A 25,000-nucleotide genomic window follows, 5' to 3' on the forward strand; every position below is an offset into this window, starting at 1 on the left:
TCTCTCTCTCTCTCTCTCTCTGCTGTGTGAGTTGGTAAAGAGTTAAAAAAATAATAATCGTTGTCACCTGCATCTAGGTCAGCATTCAAGAACATTAGCCTGACTAGTATGTCATAGGGACTGCTGTTAGTACTACGACAGATCATTGCAAGTCAGCCTTACCTGTGATAATTCGGGGTTGGTTGTACAACAATATGCGTGCATATACACACATACATAGCTATATATATATATATGAATGTAAATGTGTATATGTTTGTGTGTGTATTTATGTATGTGTTTATATATATATATATATATATATATATATATGTTGACATACATATATAAGTATATATATGTGTCTGTGTGTAGTCGTGTGAATGTGTGTGTACTGTAGGTGTGTGTGTGTAGGACCTGTATTATAACACCCACAATTCTCAATCTAATTAATTACTCGATCAGTGGTAGTTTTCTGACGTCACCAACCCAAACTATATATAGAGAGCATTATATCTGGTGGCTTTATATTATGTCAAGATTTCACACTTAAATTCACAATAAAGATACCACGAACGGAGAAAATACGAGGCAAAATAAACAAATTGGCTTCAGAAGGCACCATAAAACCTCCAGCAGTATTAGATGCTGAAACTTATTGGACAAAGGTTCACCAGCTTTAATCCCCAAATAACGTTAGCCTCCAATATTCCGTGTCCCTCTTGTCTCTCCGGAAACATCAGCCTACTGAATTCCCAGGCATTGTCCTCTGCCTAGATATGTTTTGGGAGGTCATGAATCTTGGGTTCAGGCCGCAGGGCCGAGAAGTGGTATTAGAGACGGAAATTCAGTTAAAAGGTGAGAATGAACTTACTTTTTGTGGTATATATATATATATATATATATATATATATATATATATATATATATATATATTTATTTATTTATTTATTTATATATATATACATGCCACCATATTGAACATGCCACCATAATCGTGTCAGCGAGCCATTAGTGACGACAATTTAAGTATTCCCAAGTCATAGACTTACACGTGATTGTACATTAGATTTCCAAACTCTGTTGTGCTTGTTAGGTTAAAATGCACTTAGTGCGGTCTGATGTCTTGATATATTCATATACATACATACATACAGACATACATACACACACAAATGTGTGCATTACAATATAACCATGAGGTATTTATTACATGTTCTTCTGTCTATGCCAAAACAGTAGCGAAGGCGTGTATCATTAAGAATATCTAATCCCAATTCTTGAAAAATCTAACGCTGTTTACTGTACGAAAAATTGATTTACTAGTATTCTTATTATAACCATTATTATTATTAAGGAGATAAAGATTTTTCATATGGGACAAGCCTGCAGGAGGCCATCGACTTGAAATTCTAGCTTCCAAAGAATATGTTGTCCATTTGAAAGAAATGACAGAATATAAGAGTACAGAAATAAGAGATCAATAAATTTTGACGCATCTCGCTACCATTTAAAATGCAAAAGGCAAAGACCACTTTCCTACCTTTAATGTGTGCATTTTGCACATTGCCGAAATATACCCGCCATGTATCTCAGCCCTTGTCGCTACGGTGTAGCTCCTCGTTAAACTTTCGTTGGCCCTGTTAACAAGAGAGGCTGGTTGGCGCATGTGTACTCCTGCATATTTGAAAAGGAGGCTTCCTGGCCTGGTTAGGCAACCTCGTCTTGCTTTCCTGAAGGCAATTTCTGCGATGTGACGATGCTGGGTCCCTTGCCACCCCCCTTCCCATTCCTCTTCCCCCGCCTATCCAACTGCCCAACTCCCCTCTCCGCTAGGCCCGAGTTCGAGTCTCCGGCCGGCTAATGAAGTGTTAGAGGAATTTATTTTTGGTGATAGGGATTCATTTCTCGGTATAATGTGGTTTGGATTCCACAATAAGCTTTAGGTCCCGTTGCTAGGTAACCAGTTGGTTCTTAGCCACGTAAAATAAGTCTAATCCTTCGGGCCAGCCCTAGGAGAGCTGTTAATCAGCTCAGTGGTCTGGTTAAACTAAGATATAATTCCCCCCTCCGCTTGATGATCCCGTCGAGTTTGAAATGTAATTGATTTTATGAAAATTTTGCTATAAGGTCAAACGCTGAGGCACTCTCAGCCATTCAGTGCTTAAGGCGAAAAGAGGGAATAGGAGTAGTTGAACAGCAAGATAGAAGAAAGGAAGTGAGAACAGAGATGAGATAAAAGATTAAAAATTGGGTGCATTTAGGGGTCGAAGCAACGTTGCAAATAACCTTCAGTAATGCCTACAGTGCACCACAGGAAGTGCACTGACGGCTATACCCTTCAACGGAGGATCCTGTAGAGTTAGGTTTCCGTTGACATTAATCAGAGCCAGTTATAATCTCCAAGTATTTGATTTATATTCAGTGTCTGGGCATTTGCATGCCCACGGCTTAGCGTTCAGATGCATCTGGTTAACTTGTCTGTTCGTCCTGATATCTGTCGAGCTCCATAACTTGAAATTATAGGAAATAGTGAACTTCATATTTGCCATGCATACTCCCCTAATGAAGCCCATGCGCGGTGAGGTCAAGGTCATACCCAAAAGTCAAAGGTCACGTTTGAATTTGCTATGACTGTGCATTGTTTCATAACCACATCTTACATCTGGCATACCAGCATTTGACATCTGAGTTCTTCGTTTTTAAAGAGACCTGTTTTGCATAGCTTCTGTCTCGAGGAATGAGCTATAATGCCGTAAATGTAAAGGAGCTTAAGAAAGGGGGAATAAAGGAGTAATTATTTTTATCTGAAGAAACGCTTGAATTTTTTATATCGTTTTATATTGTCTTGGAATTTTCTCTTACCCAATTTCTGTAATTGTTATGAGACAAAAGCATAACGTTAAATGGGAAACCTATTTAATCTTCGTTTTATGTTATGAAAGCTATTTAGTCTTCCTTTTATTTTATGTAAGCTATTTAAACGTCCTTTTTATTTTATGAAAGCTGTTTAATCTTCCTTTTATTTTATGAAAGCTATTTAATCTTACTTTCATTTTATGAAAGCTATTTAATCTTCTTTTTATTTTATGAAAGTTATTTAATCTTTTTATTTTATGAAAGCCATTTAATCTTCTTTTTATTTTATGAGAGCTATTTAATCTTCATTTTAGTTTATGAAAGCTATTTAATCTTCCTTTCATTTTATGAAAGGTATTTATCTTCTTTTTATTTTATGAAAGCTATTTAATCTTCCTTGTACAGTATTTATGAAAGCTATTTAATCTTAATTTTATTTTATGAATGGTATTTAATCTTCCTCTTTATTTTATGAAAGTTATTTAATCTTCCTTCTAATTTATGAAAGCTATTTAATCTTATTTATACTGCATTTTCTATTACGTGTTTCTAAAAACGCACCCCTCTATTTTAAATCCTTTTCAGGATAAGGATACTGACTTGCCGGTTGTTTATAGGTTGAAAGCAAACTTTACTCAGTGTCGTATAATAGATATTTCATTCTTCCATTTGACTCCCTCGCTTGCAAAATCGCTTTCAGAAACGTCCCCTGGCGTATTTGCTCGGGGGAAACGTTCATTAGGTAAATGTGGCAGTCACGCTTTGTGGCCGAATAAATATTCCGCCTCGGAGGTTATATAGGATTGCGATTAGTTTCCACCTCCGGTGATAAGTGGAAAGAGTAAATTATCGCGTTTAAATCGATGGTTTACTACAGGTGTGCGTTTCAAGTTCGGTTCCTCCTTGGTGGAGGTGGGGACCCTGTGGGTTTTTGGGGGTGCGGGAAGGCAGACTGACAGACGAACAGACAGAGAGTGGATCTTTGTCTAGAACAGAAGGTTTGAGATAGTGATATTAGGACGTTCTAGACCTTGAGTTTTAGAAGTTGGATAGGTATATATATAGATACATACATATATACATACATATACATCATACATACATAGACAGATATATGTGTATATATATGTATATATATATATACATATAGATGCACATAAACATACATATATGTATATTCATATATATATGAATTTTTTCATTTAAACACGGATGACCTTTTTATATTTACAGATATTAAGCCACAAAATACCTTTTAACATCGGATCCCCTATACCTTAGGAATAACTTACACCCAAAGGGAATTATAGTTGATAAATGCTTCAGCTCCGTTCATGATTCGAACCGTGTCCTGGTTCAGAAAGAAAGGGCACTTATCACTTATAATTCCCATCGGGTGTAAGTTATTCCCAATGAAGGTATAGTGGCTGATATTAAGTGATATTTGTGGCTTCCCATTTTTGTATTATTAAGCAGTTTCCAAACAGAGAGTGGCTCCAGAAGAAACACAACACATTCATACTTTGCTGAATTGTAGATTAACCCTTGAGCAATATTATTCATAATTAAGGATTGAAAGAGAACTTCTGTTGTCCGGATTATGAAGGCTCGAGACTTGCTTCTGAGGATATTTGAAACTGCAGTGTGAATTTAAAAAAAAAGAAAGTTGGTGCATTGATGTTTGCAGACGAGTTCTTTCGTCTATAAGTAAAAAAATTGTTTTTATTATCATATCGGGATCATTTTGTTTTTTAATAAGTACATCTTAATTATGTCTTCCTCTAAATTTGTGAAGACTGCTTGAAAGAACTCCTTATATAAAAGGCTCTTCGTGCAAACTCTCGCCTCTGGAATAGAGATAGGCTTTATAGAAACGGTATCAGTATGAAGCCAAGCAATGAAGACGGATAAGGCACAGGCAGCAAAAAAAGATAAAAAGGAAATCTCTCTCGTCGTCGCCTCTGGATGAACGACAGGACCAAATCTGTCGCCTACGAAGCCCTTTAGAGGTCCACCTGGGGGCTTATTTCCGTAATCCGTTAAAGCTAATAACTCGAGCATAAACCCTTCTTCTTCTTTCCAGGGCGGAGGAAGTTCCCTGGGCGCTATATTACCCTTTTTTCTCGCCGTTTATGGCTAGTTTATTAGGCGAGATTTTCATGTTAGCCGCCAACTTCCCCGGGCTCTGGGTAAACCCCTACTGAACCGCAGTCACACAGCTGTTGACAGACGCAAGATAGCTGAGGCAGAGATCATATTATGGCAGGTGAATGTCTCGCCTTCAAAATACGCCGACCAGGTGCGTTGGGCTGGGTGGGTGGGTTTGTGGGTTGGTGGGGGTGCTCGTAAAGATAAAAGGGAGCCGTGGCAGAGGGTAAGACTGCAAAAAAAAAAAAAGAAAAAAAATAGAAGTCGAGGTAGAGAGGCTGTTTCCACTTACTTGTGTCACTTTATATTTGTGTTGAGATAATTTTAGATCTCGGTGCCACGTCCGTAGTCGTGGGGCCCCAAGGGTAAACAAGTTAAGGTGGTGTCAACAAGCAAACAAGATGTGTTTTTACTTCAGTTTCAGAAGAGGCATTTTTCATGCATGCTTGAAGCTGTAATATATATAAATGTCGTGTTTAGTAGTAGGACCACCATTTTAATAACTGAACAATGTCTTCTCATTTATGTTTATCGGTTTATCTTTGTTGCTGAATTAAATGGTTTTCAGTGTCAATTCATGGTTTGTACTTCATGCATATTCGAGAATTGGAAATATTATTCAGAGATTTATTTAATTTAATTCGTGTTCATTCAAGTATATCTGATGTTTGTGGCGTTGTCCTGAATCTATTTCTGTCTTTAGTTCATTATTCAGTATAATTTGGTTTACATTACAATGTTCATTCATAGATCATAGAATTTCTCTCTCTCTCTCTCTCTCTCTCTCTCTCTCTCTCTCTCTCTCTTTTTATATATATATATATATATATATATATATATATATATATATATATGTAAATAAATATACACACATGCATACATACATATATGTATATATATATAATATACACACATACATACATACACACACACACACGTACGTGCGTATAGTGCAAGTCTCGTGATGTGATCCTTTTTACGACCTTTGATCCTTGTGTGTGTGTCCTCGTGGTTATAAAAAGGTACATTCAAGGAGGTTCTTACGTAGATTTACATCCAAATTAAAACGGACAGACAGACAGACAGACAGGCCGGTCTAGAGGAATATATTCTATATAAATTTCTGCTTAACCCCGAGAATCTTATGAAATATTGAGGCAGTATTTCCTCTTTTTTTTTTTATTTCAAATTTCAACAAAGACGTTCTGCTCCGACATCACATTATTTCTCTCTCTCTCTCTCTCTCTCTCTCTCTCTCTCTCTCTCTCTCTCTCTCTCTCTCTCTCTCTCGTTTGTTTTTGCTTTTTGCTCGGTAATTGTTCCGCTTTGTTATGGTAGTTGCTAAGCAACTGAGTTTCCTTCACATTTCCGCAGTTACCTTCCCTCCCTCTACTGCCTACATATTGCCTACATTGCCGTTTATTGCCTACGTTTCTCGCGTTGTCAACTTGTTTTCAACATGTTTTCCTTCCCTTTTCTGGTTTTTATTTGTTTCTCCATCATGTTTTCTCTCTTTTTTTTTGTGTTTTCCTTTCATTGATCTCTTTACTTTAGCTCTCTCTCTCTCTCTCTCTCTCTCTCTCTCTCTCTCTCTCAATACTCCTTCGTTTTTATGACTTTACTGAACGAGTGTTCAGTGTTAGGCTAAGATTCTGCTTGTTTTTGCTCAGTGAAATTAATATATATATATATATATATATATATATATATATATATATATATATATATATATATATATATATATATATATATATATATATATATATATATATATATATATATATATATATATATATCCGGAGCCAGTACTGCTGCCTTTCATTATTTCCTGCTGGCTCCGGATATACAATCTTCACGTGTTACTTGTGATCGTTATAATATATATATATATATATATATATATATATATATATATATATATATATATATATATATATATATATATATATATATATATATATATATATATATCTATATATATATATACATATATATATAATATTGTATATATGTATGTATATGTATATAATATATATGTGTATATATATGTATATATACATACATTCATTCATGTGTGTGTATGTGTTTGTGCATGTGCTTACTTCAGGTACACTGATTACGTGTTGTGTTAAATGTCGCAAAAGCTACGAGTAAAGAAATAAAACGCGATTGTACGAAGATTTTTCGCGTTAGCTGAACTTATCCTTAAGGTCTGTGTATAATCTCATTTCGTATGCATAAAACAAAATAATAGTAAACGGTAAGTACCAGATCTTCATCGCCTTGGCAACACTTCACCTGTAGTACTGTGGAATAATAATGATAATAATAACAACCATCATCGATATTATTATTATTATTATTATTATTATTATTATTATGATCGTTGATGTTGGGCGGAGTTCGCTATTTTGAACAGGTGGCGGGGACGCAATCCAATGCTCACGGAGATATAAAAACATGTTTTCGCTCCCGTCTGAGAAAACAATTTTATTCTCGACGATGACTTGGTAAAACGACCACGCGCCCGGCGTCAGGTGGAGGGGACTGACGGGGAGGGGGAAGAGGAGCGGGGGGGGGCCCGGTTTGAGAGAAGTAGCTCCTGTAGAAGGAGGAGGCTTTAGAGAGGTGAACTAAAAGGAAGGAAAAATTTGTAGAGAGGTAGAAGTTTTAAGGGGAAGGAACATCATAGAAATGAGAGTGTAAAGGGATTGAGCGTAATATTGAGGGAACAATAGTGGATGGAGCATCAGTAGGAGATGTTTTAGAGCGAAGGAATATTGAAAGGAGAGAACGAGAGGTAGGAGAGAATTGCTTAGTGGAAAGAGTATAAGTGGAAGGAAGTATTAGAGGGATGGAGCATTAAAAGGAGAGAACGAGAGGGGTGGGAGAAGTGTTAAGTAGAAGGAGCATAAATGGGAAGTTTTAGAGGGAAGGAGCAGTAAAAGAGAGAACGAGAGGTAGGAGAAACTTTTTAAGTGAAATTAGCATAAATGGGAGGAAATTTTAGAGTGATGGAGCATTAAAAGGAGAGAACATGGAGGAGAGTTGTTAACTGAACGAAGCATAAATGGGAGGAAGTTTTAGAAGACTGGAACATTAAAAGGAGAGAGTTAGAGGTAGCAGAGAATTCTTAAGTGGAAGGAGCGTAAGTGCGAGGAAGTTTTAGGGGGACGGAGCATTAAAAGGGGCGACTGAGCATTGGAGTGAGGAACCTATAGAAAGAAGGAGCGCGACGCGAAGAAAGTTCGAAGATGTAGCATCAGAAATAAGGAGCATAAAAGAAAAGGAGTGAGCATTAAAGGAAAAATTCGACAGGGAACTTTAGAAACACGAGGTTTTATAGTCATCGGAGAGAGAGAGAGAGAGAGAGAGAGAGAGAGAGAGAGAGAGAGAGAGAGAGAGAGAGAGAGAGAGAGTTTCACCTTCCTAAGTACACAAGCTCTGCAGCTTTATGTTTGCTTGTCGAAATAAGAGAGAGAGAGAGAGAGAGAGAGAGAGAGAGATTTTCACCTTCCTAAGTACACCTTAACCTCTACAGCTTTATGTTTGCGTATAAAAATGAGAGAGGGAGAGAGAGCGGTACTAAGCCTGAGTCTGAGCCAAGATGACGAAATCAGGTGGTGAGACTTCAAAGGGAAGGGCTAAATATACATATGAAGATGAAAAGGTGATACAGAGAGAAAAGAAAATCCCTCTGGTGAGAGAGAGAGAGAGAGAGAGAGATTGTGTATGTTTGGAGGATGTAAATAGATAGAAAAACGGATGTGGAGTTTTATTTGCTGATTAGAGAGAAAAGTGAGAACCTTCAGAATGGCGAGGAGCTTCATGTATGTGCGTAAAAGAGGGTTTTATATATCTACTTGAGAGAGAGATAGAGAGAGAAATGAAAGACTGTGTATTTTGGAACTATACCACGTATGTAGCGAGAGACAGATTTACCTGACTGTAAAAGTAGGATGAAGGACTAATTAATTTTACACAGGTAAGGAACATAGAACTGCAGATATAATCAGTTGGTTTGGTTGGCAAGAGGAGAAGTAAGTGACTGGGTTTGTCAAGATAACGACATTAGTGTACAAGGAAAGAAACAAAATAAGGAATAGATCAAGAACTTATCATGGTTAGCTTATATTTTAACCAACCATAATGACTACACGTAAACCGTTGAGGCTACTTCATAAATTATCTCTCAGTGGATAAACATTCAGAATAATTTCCCTACTTAATTGAATCATTTATCATCTTGGAAGACGCTTGGCGAGGCTGCCAAAGAGATCGACGTTCCCTCTGGCTGTTGTCAGCGGCGTCCTGATGGAAAGGGAAAGATTTTTTCTTTTTTTAAATAGAAAGGTCAAGGAGACTTCATGCTACTAGTCGTTGCAAGAAATGCAAAAATTTCCGCGTGCGTCTTTTGAGATGAAATGCAAGTTTTACTAATGCATCATCTTATAAAAAGAGAACATGATAATCAACGTAGCAGCTTCAGTCTGGCTCATCATCTTTAAAAAAACAAAGGAAAGTATGATTATATTGATGGAATTCTCTTCAGTGAACCTGATCTCTCTGTTAAGTGCTGGGTAAGGTATCAGCGTTAAATATCCGCTAACATTCTCCTTCCGTAAAGAAACTGTAAAATCCCGGCAATGACCAGCATTTGGGCAAGATTATGCCATGATAACGGCTGGCAATTGCAGAGAGGCTGTACTCTCAGTTGTATCATAGAAGGCTTAAGCACCATGCCCAGTCAGTGCTGTATACTAGAAACAAAGGCACAGATGGAGCCAAGGAACTATTGCCAGAAACAAGAGGCATTACCGAAATCTGAGAACCAATACCAAGAACGAGGCACTCCTAAATTCTGGGAATTATTGCCAGGGAAAACAGCCGTTCTTGTCCTTGGGAAATATTCTCAGGAGCAAGAAACACTGCGAGAACCAGAGGGCTAGTACTAGGGTCAAGAGGCGTTCTTAGAACTGGGATGCTTTCCTTGAGAAAGACTGAACTGGAAAAACTAGACGTTCTGTGAAACCTTTTCAGGGATATAGGCATATCTTGGTCTTCGGCCTCTAATGCATTAGCTCGTCAGTCAGGCATTTGAAACCCATTTAAATTGATGTTGTTAGTATATGGTGACGCTAACCATCCCACCAATATCCCATTGCTTGGCTTTTAAGCCTAAATTTCGAAATTCAACCATTATACCCAAGTTCATTTTGCTTTTATAAGCTAAGACGGGAGGGAAAAACTGTTTTTTTTTTTTTATGTGAGATTACTTGATTGTATACAAGTGGTTTTTCTTTGATCAACAAACTAATTTTACCATTGAGAAAGGTTATCAGTTTTTAAGTAATGCATAGGATACTCGTGTACATTATTGTTCTGTTTAGCTTTGTCCTTAGAAAGTAGAATGCAGTTTAGTGTAAACAATCTCGGACGATAGAAAAAGTTGAAAGTTGAAAGGCGATTGCTTGGAGTCAAGGCCCGTGATTTGGTCACAAGATGGCTTGGATAGAGGAGAAAGACGTGGAATTCCAGTTTTTGATAAATTAATATCAAACACTAATAAATTTCAACTAAGCTAAAGCAGTAGGAGTCAGGAAATGGTTGTAAATATTGAAATGTCAGCTCATCCTGGGGAAGACCTTAACAAACAGATACTTATATCCAGTGTAAGGCAAAAACCCCAGAGAAAATTCATCAGCATAATACTGGAGGAGTCAAAGAGGAAAACTCTTGAGCTAATGAGGCTGACTGAGTCTATGGGTTTGAAAACTTGACTGAGTTAGCCCACAGTAAAAATAAAAGAAATGTCGATTTTTAGTGTTCTAAAGTCGGTTAGCTTTTAGGGGAATCACTCACGGTGACAGTTATGGGAAAATGCGGAAGAAGAAAAAAAGTAAATAGTAGGTGTGTGCGTGTGCGTTACAGTTCAGCGTCATCTGAACTAAGGGAACTAGACTATTTCCGCCATAGATCAAAAGCCTCTAGAAAACTACTGTCACACTATTACATTCTCTTTCCCATATTTGCTCCACGCACTAGAGATTTGGCCCCGTAACGGGTACCATAGTGTGACTTGTGCGGCACACTTTTAGACGGTACTTGAAAATGTACTAGGTGACCCTTCGGCCTTAAGCTGCGATGTTCCCTGCTTTTAGAGTTATAGGTGGTTCCCTTCGGTCCCATCTCACTTAGCTTTTTAACTTCTTTTAACCGTATGCTTAGCTTTCTAACTTCCTTCACCGAACACTTAGCTTTAAAACTTCTTTAACCGTACATTGCTCCAGTTTTCAGTTCTCATTTAAAAACCGATGAGTGAAGTTAGTCGCATGAGTATAGCGGCGCGGCGCTTACACTAGAGATTTTCGCATTTCCGGATTCCTCGACACTGAAAGTAGCTGAAGTTGAATTGAAGCGAGATGCCTTGTTGGCTGAAAATACGACGTCTTTTGCATGCATAACCAGAAAAAAGTAAAATATTAAATAGAGAATAATCCATACCAACGCATCAGTGGAGGAAAAAGCGAAAGTAACCCCTTAAATCTATTGCCTTGGTTTGGTATAGGCCTAGGTACTGTTCAACGGGTATTTATTTGATATGACTTCTGTTGATAATAAAGATAATAATTATAAATGACAGATACTGTTAATGTTGAAAATAAATATATGACTTCTGTTGATAATAAAGATAATAATTATAAATGACAGATACTGTTAATGTTGAAAATAAATATCTGAAGTCTGTTACAGGTTTTAGGACATCATTATTAATCAATAAAACGTATGATGTTCATTGTAGGCAAGTCATGGTACTGCATTTGGACAAAAAATACATATATACATACACACACACTATATATATATATATATATATATATATATATATATATATATATATATATATATATATATATATATTGTATATATATGTGTGTGTGGGTGGGTGGGTATAGACATGACCGCATCTTGTTCATGCTTACATGTAAATCCGTACATCTGCACACGGTCAGGCCAGGCGCATAGAAATGCAGATATCCTAACTCTCGTTAACGGTACAGATGCTTGAATGCTTCATTTACTAGATTGAGAAGATAAAAAGACCAACTGAGAGAGAGAGAGAGAGAGAGAGAGAGAGAGAGAGAGAGGTGCATCCTAGGTTTAGTTGAATCTTGAGTAATTTAACTCTGCTTTCTGTTGAGGTATTGTTTCAAAGGCAATCGAGCCTGTATCGGAATGCTTTTTTATCTAGTCTCGTTGAAGTAATTAAGAACACGATATTTGCAAAATAGAGAAGAAGAAGAAGAAGAAGGGGGAAGCCACGGAATGTGTTTTAAAGGTGAAGTGTTCACAGAGGTTATGTAACCGTGATTTCTTGCAACCAGTAGGCGAGAAGATGAAGGGTCGGTCTAGTGGTAGATATGAGTTAGTTTTGTATGCTGGCTTTGTATGTGCATAGCTTCTTAGCTCTTAGTGTGTATGCTGAGGTTAGTTCATTATGTGATATCCATGAATGTTTATACACACACAAACACACACACACACACACACTCATACATGAAATGCCCACATCTTCCGTAGTGTGATTCGAACTCAGGTGTGGTAGTAAGAGTGAGACTACCACTTAGTCCACTATGGTACCAGTAAGAGTGATACTACATCTTAAATTAAGTGTATGTTAGTTTAACCAGACCACTGAGCTGATTAACAGCTCTCCTAGGGCTGGCCCAAAGGATTAGATTTATTTTACGTGGCTAAAAACCAACTGGTTACCTAGCAACGGGACCTAAAGCTTATTGTGGAATCCGAACCACATTATGACGAGAAATTAATTTCTATCACCAGAAATAAATTCCTCTAATTCTCCATTGGCCGGTCGGAGAGTCGAACGCTGGGCCAACAGCGTGCTAGCCGAGAGCTCTACCCACCCCTCCAATTAAGAACTTAATACTACATCTTGGTCCACTATGGTACCAGTAAGAGTGATACTACATCTGAGTCCGCTGTGGTACCATTAAGGGCGATACTATACATTTTAGTCCACTATGGTACCGGTAAAAATGAGACTACCATTTTGTCCATTATGATAGCACGCAGGGATTCCGAGATGTGAGGAAATCAAGAAGAGGCCATTGTGGCTTTTAACAATACATATTTTTTTACGAAAGCAACCGGTAGATATTATACACATCAAGAGTGAAATGGCAGCGTTAGAATTGCTCTTAGCTCTCGTCTAGTTTTTACCCCAAATAATCTTTCCAAACGTAGTTTCGAAATTCTTGTAACATCAAATACGTGTGTATGGTAAGCTCCTCTCACGTGAAAGACTTTGCATAGGTTGACAAACGGTGCATATCTTGTAAAAGTCATGCTACAAGTCATGCTATGTCATGCTAAACGTCGTTGCCTCAATTGTCAGGGTGATGTCAATAGTGCGTGAATGTTATGCCTAAACTTTTGCCGTAATTCCTTCTGGTACTGGTTTCGATCAGTTGTGTTTTTAGGCTCAAAGACACAGTTTCTTTGTTTGGATAAATGCACTTCAGATTTGAGTGACTTTATATTATTATTATTATACATACATACATACATACATAAGTATATATACACGTATAATACAGTATATGTATCTATCTATCAATCTATATATATATTATATATATATATATATATATATATATATATATATATATATATATGCACTCAGTATTCTTGCTGACATTCATGCTTCGCTAATTCTTCAGACAGACTTTTTTCGAACCTTTTCACCAATCTCTGTAGATTCTCTTTACTTTCATCAATCAGCATTGTACCATATGTAAACATTAGCCACATCACGTTCTACTTTTGGCCCTTTTTTTCTCTCTCTCTCTCTCCCACAGATTTGCGCCTACATTTAATATCTTTTCTCAAACGTCTCGCATTTAATTCCATCCATAAAGATATCAGAGTAAAAGGCCATAGCGATAAAGCACAGGTGTTTCAGGCCCAGTTTTATGCCAAACTAGTCACTCTTTCATCGACATATTCTAACACAATCTTTACTGTCACTGTAAACACTTTTAAACTGCCTCCCCGCAACATATTAATTTAAGCATCGCATTCTCTCTCTCTCTCTCTCTCTCTCTCTCTCTCTCTCTCTCTCTCTCTCTCTCTCTCTCTATATATATATATATATATATATATATATATATATATATATATATATATATATATATATATATATATATATCATATATATATATATGTATACATATAGATATATATTTATTATATATTTGTATGCATGTATTGTACGTATATATACATACATATATATATATATATATATATATATATATATATATATATATATATATATGTGTGTGTGTGTGTATAGAGAGAGAGAGAGAGATCTTTTTATCAGACCTATAACAAAATTATTTCGAGATTATTTGCTACAAGAGGAACGAACCGGCTTCTGTGGTTCATTTAATGTGAGAATATTGCGTTTAAACGTGTTCGGAAATTGAAGTACAATAAAAGGCAGTATAATTAAAACCGAGAACCACAATTTGCGAAAAAGCTCTTTAGCTAATACCGGTCTGCTGCCGGCCGAACTCGGACGCGTAATGAGGCGTAATTGCACGGGATCTAGCCTTACCGACTGGGACCAGAGTAATTAGTAATTAATACCGTTTGAGGCGGAGAACGTTCTTGACGTTCGTAACTTTCTTAACGTTCTTGCTCGTTTTCTTCTTCTTCTTCTTCTTCTTCTTCTTCTGCCGTGGCAGAAGAGACGGAGGTGTTGAATGGACTCCTGCTACGTAAGAGGGGGAGGGGTGATTTTGTTGGGTTTTAGGGTGAAAATAAACAAAGTTCGGTTGCGAGTGATGTCCAGCCTTAATTATGCTTTTGCGGAGATTGCTTTCAAGCGCTTGCAGTTTTGTGTTAACTTTTCCGACTCATTTATCAACCTTGTTCATGAATGTTCTTTATTTGTTTGTTGGTTGTGTAAATTTGATATTTATTTTCGTGCGTTTTGTTATACGTGTCTCTCTCTCTCTCTCTCTCTCTCTCTCTCTCTCTCTCTCTCTCTCTCTCTCTCTCTCTCTCTCTCTCTCTCTGTTTTAATATCATTTCACATAAGAACGTTCCCTGTTTTGAAAGATTACTTTGTAAATAAATTGCATTTGTGGGTTTTTGTTTATTAGTGTTTGCACAAGTTAAATGACTATAATAATAATAATAATAATAATAATAATAATAATAATTTTAGGTATAAGACCCTCTTTGCAACAAGTGGAATTCAACATGACCGCTGTATGAGATGCGTTCAGTATGTAATACATTTCAAAAGCCATTAGAATGTGAAATCGTTATTCATCATAATAGAAATCTTTCAAAAACTCGCAGTCTTCAAGGAGAAAAGCATCTCATGAAGCTAACCACAGTAATTAACCAGTCGGGTTCATGAAGCTTGAAATCAAGACAGTACGTTGACGAAAAAATCACTACCATCCTGAACAAGCTCTGTCTCGGTTGTTGGTCCGAGATCAAAGGTCCACACAAGTCCTTTTATTACCCCTAATACCTCACCTCATTGGCATAAGGTCGTTACGTAGGCTTAACTGTTAAGCCTTATCGGCCGAAAGGTTGTCATGGTCCAGTCTTTTAGGTGACACTGTACACCTTGCTGTACACCTACGTGTGTACTACATGCCACGGCTGGTCCAAGATCCCAATATCCGTTTCCGGTGTCAGCTAACGCTGACGAGTGACGTGTCCCCGTAACCTTTCACAGCCAGAATATCATGCTTTTTTTTTGTCACGTAACTCCTCTCGCCGTGTGATATTTACTGAAAATTTAACAGCTTGTGTTTGTGTCTGTATGGTCGTGGGAGTATACGTGCAAGCACATGCACACCCCATATATATATATATATATATATATATATATATATATATATATATATATATATATATATATATATATATATATATATATATATATATATATATATATATGTGTGTGTGTGTGTGTGTGTGTGTGTGTATATATATATACACATATATTTATAATATATATACATATATATGAGTGTGAATATATACATAAAACCAAAGATAGATGGGGCTAAAATCACTCATATAGTCTTATATGGGTTACTTGTAAGTACATTTACTTATGCAGACATAGATAATTGTGCGCATCCATGTATGTGTGCGTAAGTGAGAGAGAAAGAGTCATGTATGTCACTTTCATTGTAAAATTATCAGCTAAGTGTTTTTCATTTTGCCTTGGAACAAAGGATAATCTTAAACAGGCAAGTAATGTATTTCTGTTTGGACGTCGTTGGCAGTATATGTATAAGATGAACAGCTGTTAAGGCTTAGTGGTATCTCTGTTATCAGAAATGAAATTATTCATAATCTACCAAATTTTCTGAACCGGTTATTTCAATCGGGACCGAAGTGGTATGTGACATAAAAACAAGGGTGACAACAAGCGGTTGATTGGCGTTTATTGAACTGGCCTTATGCCAGCACAGGGCCTTGCTTAAAGGTAAGGCTTTCAAGGGAATAAGAACCCTGGTGGGAACCTTTGGCCTCTGACTTAGATATGGAAAGGAAGTAACGGAGATCTTGGAAGTAATTAAAAAAGATTTTATTTTCTTTTCATTACTCCCAAGTTTAGCCTTAAATCGTAAACACAACAACCAAAAAATACAAATGTGTTTCCAAACATGGGTAAAATTATAAGCACAGCAACTAGGAAATACAACCAAAGGAACGATATAGATATAATAAATTTATATCTTCTTGATTTCCCTTCAACCAGATTCCATTCTGAGAGTCTTGGATATTAGGAAATTTTCGAATCTGTAATTAACCTTTTATCTGCACAGACAGGTTTCGCGTGTCATATGGTACTAGCAGGTGCCTCATTAGCCAAAAGGGCGCCCGGCTATATGGGATAATTTGTTAGGCCTATATTAGCCGCAATTAATAATAATGAGCTCTCGATTAGGAATTCTAGATCCATCGGTAATTGATACCATTCATGAAAAAAAAAAAAAATTCGCTGTTTTGGAAGAGTTTTGATTATTATTATTATTATTATTATTATTATTATTATTATTATTATTATTATTATTATTATTATTATTATTATTACTAGAAGTGCGGAGAACCTTAAACATATGAATTGTCTATCAAATACAATAAAAATGTGGAGTAGGAAATATTTATTCTCGATGAAGGTTTTTGAGATTAATTACTCGCCAGATAAAGACTTAAGTGCTGACCTGGATTAGCCCCTTTCAGAAACTTGAATTTCATAAAAGTGGCTGCGATTAGCTAATAAAAGTGTCTTGCTCAGCCTGGCCTCTTTTTATGCTCGGTCTGTTAAAATGTAGGTTTCCTGAAGAATAGTGAATAGTTGTGCATTTATTTTAGATTATAAATCTGTTAAAGGCAAAATTAGATTAGGTAAAGTTGGCTGTCTAGATCAGTGGTTCTCTACCAGGGGGGAATTACCCCCAGGCGGGAATTTCCGAGTTTCAGGGGTGTGAATTGTGACCACAGATTGGCAGGCTCAAACTGGCTCTAGGACCACACAAAACGCAATGTGAATCGGTCCGCACTATACTAGTGAGAAGTCACGCTGAGCTTTCTCTCCGCTAGCTTGTGTATTTGTGTTAGTATTTTGTTCCATTTTATTTGGAATGCGCTTACTGAGGCAGACAATTTTGAGAAGAGGGGGGGCGGGGGGTGCGGGGCGATTGATATTCTGACATATGGTGAAAGGGCGCATGTGCCAAAAAAGGTTGAGAACCACTGGTCTAAATCTTTTCGTTGTCACGTGTGAGGTTTTGCATGCAGTTTGCATTTTGGATAGGCGTTCAGATTTTAGCTCATTTGGAACAAAGGGTTATGTCACTCCTCTCAAGACCTTCGTATGGTACTCCCAAAGCTTTAAATTAATCATTAATCTTTCGCTGATGCTTGATGTTAAAGATACCTCACCCACAGTATTACTACCTTTGCTAAAGTATTAACAGTTCTTCTATCACTGTTCGCAGAAAACAAACTTTCCAAACGACTTCAAGGGTGTCATAGGATTTCCATAATATATTTTCATGTCCTGGTCTTCGGTGCATGTGTGTGATTTGGGGCCTTTTTTTTTATTGCTTTTCGTTTCTTAGGGAGTTTCAACTTTTGCTTAAGACCTAGGGAACTAGCCAACTGATATCCCTAATATCAAATGAGTTCCGAGATCTAAAACCTGCATTTATTGTATTCATTTAATTTAATAGAGGTTTGGTTACTTCGCTTTCGTAAATGACCCTTGCATGCCTTTCCTAAACACCAAACAGAATTAAACTTTAAATTCATCTGTGTCCGATTGTTTCCGTCTTGCAATATATGTTTTATCTATTTATTAATTTATTAATGTATTTTTTTCTTTTTTTGATAGGCGAGATCTCTTCTCTCTGTATTTCACTTTACCTCCTCTTATTTCTTCCTAATGAACACCATAGTCTTTGGAACCCTGAATTTCAAGTCAGTGGGCCCTTTGAACGTGTTCGATATGAACAGGGTTCATCTTCTGAAAAGTATATAATAATAATAATAATAATAATAATAATAATAATAATAATAATTTGATGCTTGCCAGTCTCTCATCCTCTCGTAAAACAGTATTTTCACTGGCGTTCATCTATCTCCATAAGAGGCTCTCCTGAACGCGCTGACTCTAACTAATGTCTCTTTACCCTTTCCATTTCCTTCCTTTATAAACTCGATCAACGGTTTTCCAGACTCCTTCGCTTTTGCAATAACACACCCAACCCCTTGACCTTTCCTAATCTCGCTGTCCCGAACCCTTTCCATCTCGTTTGCTCAAAATGCCACCAGAGCAACCCGCTTTCTGTCTCTGAAAATGTCGTCGCCATTATATCAGGCCCTCATCCCCCACAGTTTCAGTTGTGCTAAGACTAGTTTCTGTTCTGTCAGAATGTTATAATGAAATGTAAGTAAGGGGAAGGGACGTATACTCCATACCTCCATTGATGGCAAGGCTAATGGGCTGTTCTCTCAGAATGGGATTATATTAGAGGGTACAATGTATGTAAGGTCCAGCACTCACCATACTACAAGCCATTATTGGCTTGAAACACACTCACAAACACGCACATAATACTGTTTCCTCGTTTTCTACACACGCAATACTATTTTCTAGTTTCTACACTCATAATACTGTTTCCCCTTTTTCTGAGTGTTCTGAAAAAATAAAACCTCGTTACTTGGTTCGCCAAAAAGATATGACTTCAGTTAAGCAAAAACAGACGCTCGTCCACAAATAATTCCTTGCATTTTGGTCCCCGGCCACGGTTTTTATTGAAAACACCACAGTCTCTAGATCTCAAGCCGAAGTATTTTACATATTTGAAAATTTGTTTCGCCCAGTTGCAGGCGCGTTCAGCCTTCCATAATAAAATTGGCTTTCGTTTAATAACATGAACTGCTTAGCGGCTTTCGGAACTAACGTGACATTTTAAATTGTTTCAGTTTATGCCTTCAGTTTATAGACATGATGGTCAGAATGAATATATATATGTACATATATATATATATATATATATATATATATATATATATATATATATATATATATATATATATATGTGTGTGTGTGTGTGTGTGTGTGTGTGTGAATATATATATATATATATATATATATATATATATATATATATATATATATATATAATTTATATTATATATACACACAATGAACCTTATTTGCTTTTAGTTATCCTCTGGCAGAGACGAGTCTATTTAGATAAATAGATTACTTTTATTAGAACCCACTATCGGCCTAAGCAGTCATACCAGAACCAGGTAGTTACTCTACTGTGGTGGGTTGCTGCCAGGAGGGTGCAGAAGGCATAGGAATAATAGCAACCCTTTTTCGGAAATACTCGCTAAAAACAAATTATGATGTTTGCGCGTCTCTAAATCCCCTAAGGGCTGTTAGCGTAATTTCCTCATTGAATATTCAGTGATTCATTATTGGCGAATGGAAGTATCGACACGCACACGCTGCTTTGTCTGCACGGGTGACCTGAATGGATTCGTTAAATGGGTCAGTTACCCATATGTTAATCATAGTTTGCAAAAGTCTCTCTCTCTCTCTCTCTCTCTCTCTCTCTCTCTCTCTCTCTCTCTTATGGAATCTCTTTTTCAAGTTAATTTCATTAAATTTGTACAAGTTAATCAGCATCACTATCATTCATTATATTGTTATTAAGTTAATTATTTCATGATAGCATAATTTCTCCATATTCTATATTCTCTCTCTCTCTCTCTCTCTCTCTCTCTCTCTCTCTCTCTCTCTCTCTCTCTCTCTCTCTGTTACGAGTTATCGTCAGTATTATTTTTATTTTTTGTATATATTAATCCATATTATTAGTATAACCTTATTATTATTATTCTGATAAGGCCTGTCTCTCTCCATCTTCCTCTCTCTCTCTCTCTCTCTCTCTCTCTCTCTCTCTCTCTCTCTCTCTCTCTCTCTCTCTCTGTTATGAGTTATCGGGATCAGTGACTTTTTCAAGTTAATTTTCATTGTAATTTTTATTCATTAATCCGTATCACCATCTTTTTCATTATTATTATTATTATTATTATTCATGATAACATAGTGGCTTCTCCATATTACCTATCTCTCTCTCTCTCTCTCTCTCTCTCTCTCTCTCTCTCTCTCTCTCTCTCTCTCTCTCTCCCTCATGAATTATCGGTATCAGTGACTTTTTTCAAGCTAATATTCATTACAAAATTTTTATATATTAATCCGTATCACTATCATTCATTATTATTATTATTATTATTATTATTATTATTATTGTGTATTATTGTATTCATTGATAACATGTAACTTCTCCAAAGTTACCATATTTCTCTCTCTCTCTCTCTCTCTCTCTCTCTCTCTCTCTCTCTCTCTCTCTCTCTCTCTCTCTCTCTCCATCATGAATTATCGGCATCAGTGACTTTTTTCAAGCTAATATTCATGACAAAATTTTTATATATTAATCCGCATCACTATCATTCACATTATTATTATTGCTATTATTATTATTACGTTATTATTATTATTATTCATGATAACGCCTGTAGCCCCTCCCTCTTACTTAGTATTCGGATTTTCTTCTTTCTTCTCTCTTTTCAATGGAATACAAACTTCTAAGAATACCCCGCACTAATTCTCGTGTTCCTCGATTTACAGACAGTAAAAAAAAAAAATCTGAGCACTATCTTGAACAAAAATTATACCATTTATAAAACTGTTAAAGTTGGGCGGGGACACTTGAGCGCTTTCGTGACTGTCCATTGCTCGAACTGGGTTGAAATTAGACTTGAATTCCATTTGTCATGTCTTAGTGCATTTGCGAGGTATTTTTATCCACTCAGGAACATTTTGCACTGCTAAAATAAGTTGGAGGTCAATGCGAGCTTTATATAGGCGGGAAGTTATTTATTAGTCTTAAGTCAACTTGTGAAATTGGATTTTACGTGAAAGTAGGAGTGTTATGTATGTAAAATTATTATTATTATTATTATTATTATTATTATTATTATTATTATTATTATTATTATTCAGAAGATGAACCTTATTCATATGATACAAGCCCACTGCGGCCACTGACTTGAAATTCAAGCTTCTAAAGAATATGGTGTTCATTAGGAAGAAGTAAGAGCTGGATTTTCAATGTATGCAGAAGTCGAGTTTTATATTATATGTTAAATAGGTTTTGAACTAATGAAAAAGTATCTCAAGTGTTAAATAGGTACAAAAGGTGTTATGGGAAACCCGAAAAAATTCATCAAAATTCCTAGGGAGGTACGGCCGTTATGGGAAATCCGAAAAATTCATCAAAATCCTACACCCCGTAGGGAGGTACTGCCGTCAGTGCACTTCATGTGGTCACTGTAGGCATTACTTGATGTTCTTTGCAGCGTCCCTAACTGCCGCCTCTTTCTTTCCTTTTACTGTACCTCCGTTCATATTCTTTTTCTCCCATCTCACTTTCCACCCTCTCTGATTGTCTTTGGAACCTTTTTCGATTTGATTAGAGATGTCTGTATTTATTTATTGTTTGTGATGCACCGTAACACAATACCACCTTTACGTCTCTTGAGATGGGATGATTTATTCCCAATTATACAGACTGACCGCCATGTTGTTCGGATTAAAAGAATAATAGGACGGTAATGTTTTTCAATTCAAAAGAAAACAATAGGCGTTTATGTTATTCAGATTAAAGAAAAAAATGTACTTTCAAGTAGTTATTCAAATTAAAAGATAAAAATGAACTTTTATGTTCTTGAAATTAAAAGGAAAATTATGTTATTTAATAAAAAAAATGGACGTTTATGTTATAAAAAAAAATAGGACGTTGGTCTGCAATATTTGAGTGACTGATAATTTCATTATTTTTATTTATTTACTCATTTATTTTAATCAGTGCTTCGCCTTCCAGTCAGTGTTGCGTTTTTACCCTCTCGTTGATGTTTTCCTTCCCAGTGGATAATTCGTCTCGCAGCCGATTTCTTGAAGGACTCAAACGGATTCCGAGTCACCCGTAAAAGGTCTCTGTTGCATCCAGGCAAGTCACCCTCGTCCCGTGGCCTTGTCTTTGTCGAACATAATTTGTTCTTTATAAAAATGGCGTTTCCACAACAATACTCAGAATTTGCGTCTTTGTTCGTTAAGTTGCCTGAGATTTTTTTTTTTTTTCTTGAACGTAATTGGCTTTTCTGCCTACATCCAGAGATGCAAGATCAACAGAAATGCGAGACGTTATCTGAGGTGCGAAGGAGCTTTCAGGAGTTACCATTTAATTTCTCTGTTCTCGCAAACCTTTGGGGCTGTGCTTTTTTTTTTTTTTTTTGTAGCACTTGATGGTTGTTATTTTCTTATAGTTCTGGCTACAGCAGTTTTTTTCCAACGATGATTTTTTTTTTTTTTTTTTTTTCCGTAAAGCAGAGAAGGAAAAAAAATGATTTTTTTTTACAGGGGAAAGTATTTGTACGTAGCTTTTTCTTACTGCAAGTAAGAGAGACAAAAGTGTGTAACTTTTTCTTACTGTAAATCAGACAGAAAAAAATTTATTATTCTACGGGAAAAGTATTTATGCGTAGCTTTTTCTTATTATAAATCAGAAAAAAAAAGATTTTTCTACAGGAATTTATTTATCTCGAAGTAGTTTTTTCACTGTAAATCAGAAAGAAAAAATAGACTTTTCTACAGGAAAAGCGCGTCTGTTTCTTTCCTTACAAATCAGGAAAAATTTTTTCTTACGTGAAAAGAGTACCATGGCTTTTCCTTACCTTTTTTTTCTACAGGAAAAGATCTGTACGTATTTTTGTTACTGTAAATCAGAGTAAAAAAAATATTTTCTACAGGAAAAGTATCTCTACGTTGTTTTTCCTTACTGTAAATCAGAGTAAAAAAAATTGTGTACAGGAAAAGTATCGGTAGTAGTTTTTCTTATTGTAAATCAGAGGAAAAAAAACAGATTTTCTACAGAGCAAGTATCTGTACGTAGTTTTTCCTTACTGTAAATCAGGAGAAAAAAAAATGGATTTTTCTACACCCAACGTAGTGTTTTCTTACTGTAAATCAGAGAGAAACAAAAAATAATTTTCTACAGAAAAAGCATTTCTACGTAGTTTTTTCGTAGAGTGAATCAGAGAAGAAAAAAGCTAAATCATTCTACTTTTTTCTTCTCTGAGTCACTCTACGAAAAAACTACGTAGAGATACGTTTTCTGTAGGAAAAGTAACTGTTCTTAATTTATTCCTTCTCTCAATGATTTTGTGGCTATACCCGTTGTTCCTTCAATGTGTCCATTTTCTGCCACTTGGCAGAATCAGCAGTGGCTTTCTAAAGCATCCCGTTGAGATAAGACAAAAAATAAATAGATAAATAACTTGCATTAAGTCAGGCAGCGCAATTTAACAGTCATGCGTCACTTACTGGGCCTTTGATCCTAGACTTGCTCGGTATTTCTTCGGCGCTGTACCTTTCGCTTTCTTTTGTGAATAAAATTGGTAAATTGGAACAGACTACCGAATACCATGCGGGTCTGCGGGCCGAGTGACGTCAGAAAAATTAGGGGGTGAATGGGGAAAAAAAAAGAGGGCTAATTGATCTTGGAATTTTTCGTCGTGTAGAGAGAATCGTCCTATATTTCTTTCTCTATTTATTTATATATTTATTCACTCCTTTATTTATATATTGTATGACCTGTAAAATATATTTATTTATTTATGTATTAATTTGTATCATTTATTTATTGTATGGCCTGTAACCTAGGTTTTTTTATTCATTGGTTTGCTTTATTTATTTATTGTATGACCTTTAAACTAGGTTAATTTATTTTTATTTATTAAATTTATTTATTTATATGTTGTATGACCTGTAAACTAATTTTCTTTATTCATTAATTTGCTTTATTTATTTATTGTATGAGTTTAAACTTGTAATTTGGACTAAACTTCTTTTAACTAAACGTGACTAATGCACGAACAGAGATAGATATTATTATTATTATTATTATTATTATTATTATTATTATTATTATTACTTTACTTTCATGTTTTTTACACAACAATTACGTCTCACACAAGGAAAACGTTATAGGCGAGGTCTACAAAGCACTTCCACCTTTACGTACATCGAGAATAAAGCCGACGTTTCCTCGCTCACGAAACTCATAAAAGTTATGGCAGTGAGAGACCTACTTTTAAAGCCGGTGTAATTATGCCTTTTGCAGATTTATGCGCTTTCATGCTGCCACTGCCGTATATTTCAAATAATGTAAAATGTTATATTATGTAATCTGGCCGGAATTAATGGCGTCCAGTTGCTTTGAACCTGTAATGTTCTCGCGAAAGTAAGGGTCTTTTTTCTTAGTACTGTTTTTGCATCCTTTAAATCGTAAGGAAATTTTTCTATTGTTAAAGA

At 36.0% G+C, this 25,000-nt stretch overlaps 1 protein-coding gene across 4 annotated transcripts in view; it reads left to right on the plus strand.

Moving 5' to 3' along the window:
• The window catches only part of LOC136840129 (hexosaminidase D), a 586,535-nt gene that overhangs the window by 235,855 nt on the left and 325,680 nt on the right, over nt 1-25,000 (plus strand). The window lies entirely within an intron of this gene.

The sequence above is a fragment of the Macrobrachium rosenbergii genome, chromosome 7, assembly GCF_040412425.1.
Source record: "Macrobrachium rosenbergii isolate ZJJX-2024 chromosome 7, ASM4041242v1, whole genome shotgun sequence".
NCBI lineage: Eukaryota > Metazoa > Arthropoda > Malacostraca > Decapoda > Palaemonidae > Macrobrachium > Macrobrachium rosenbergii.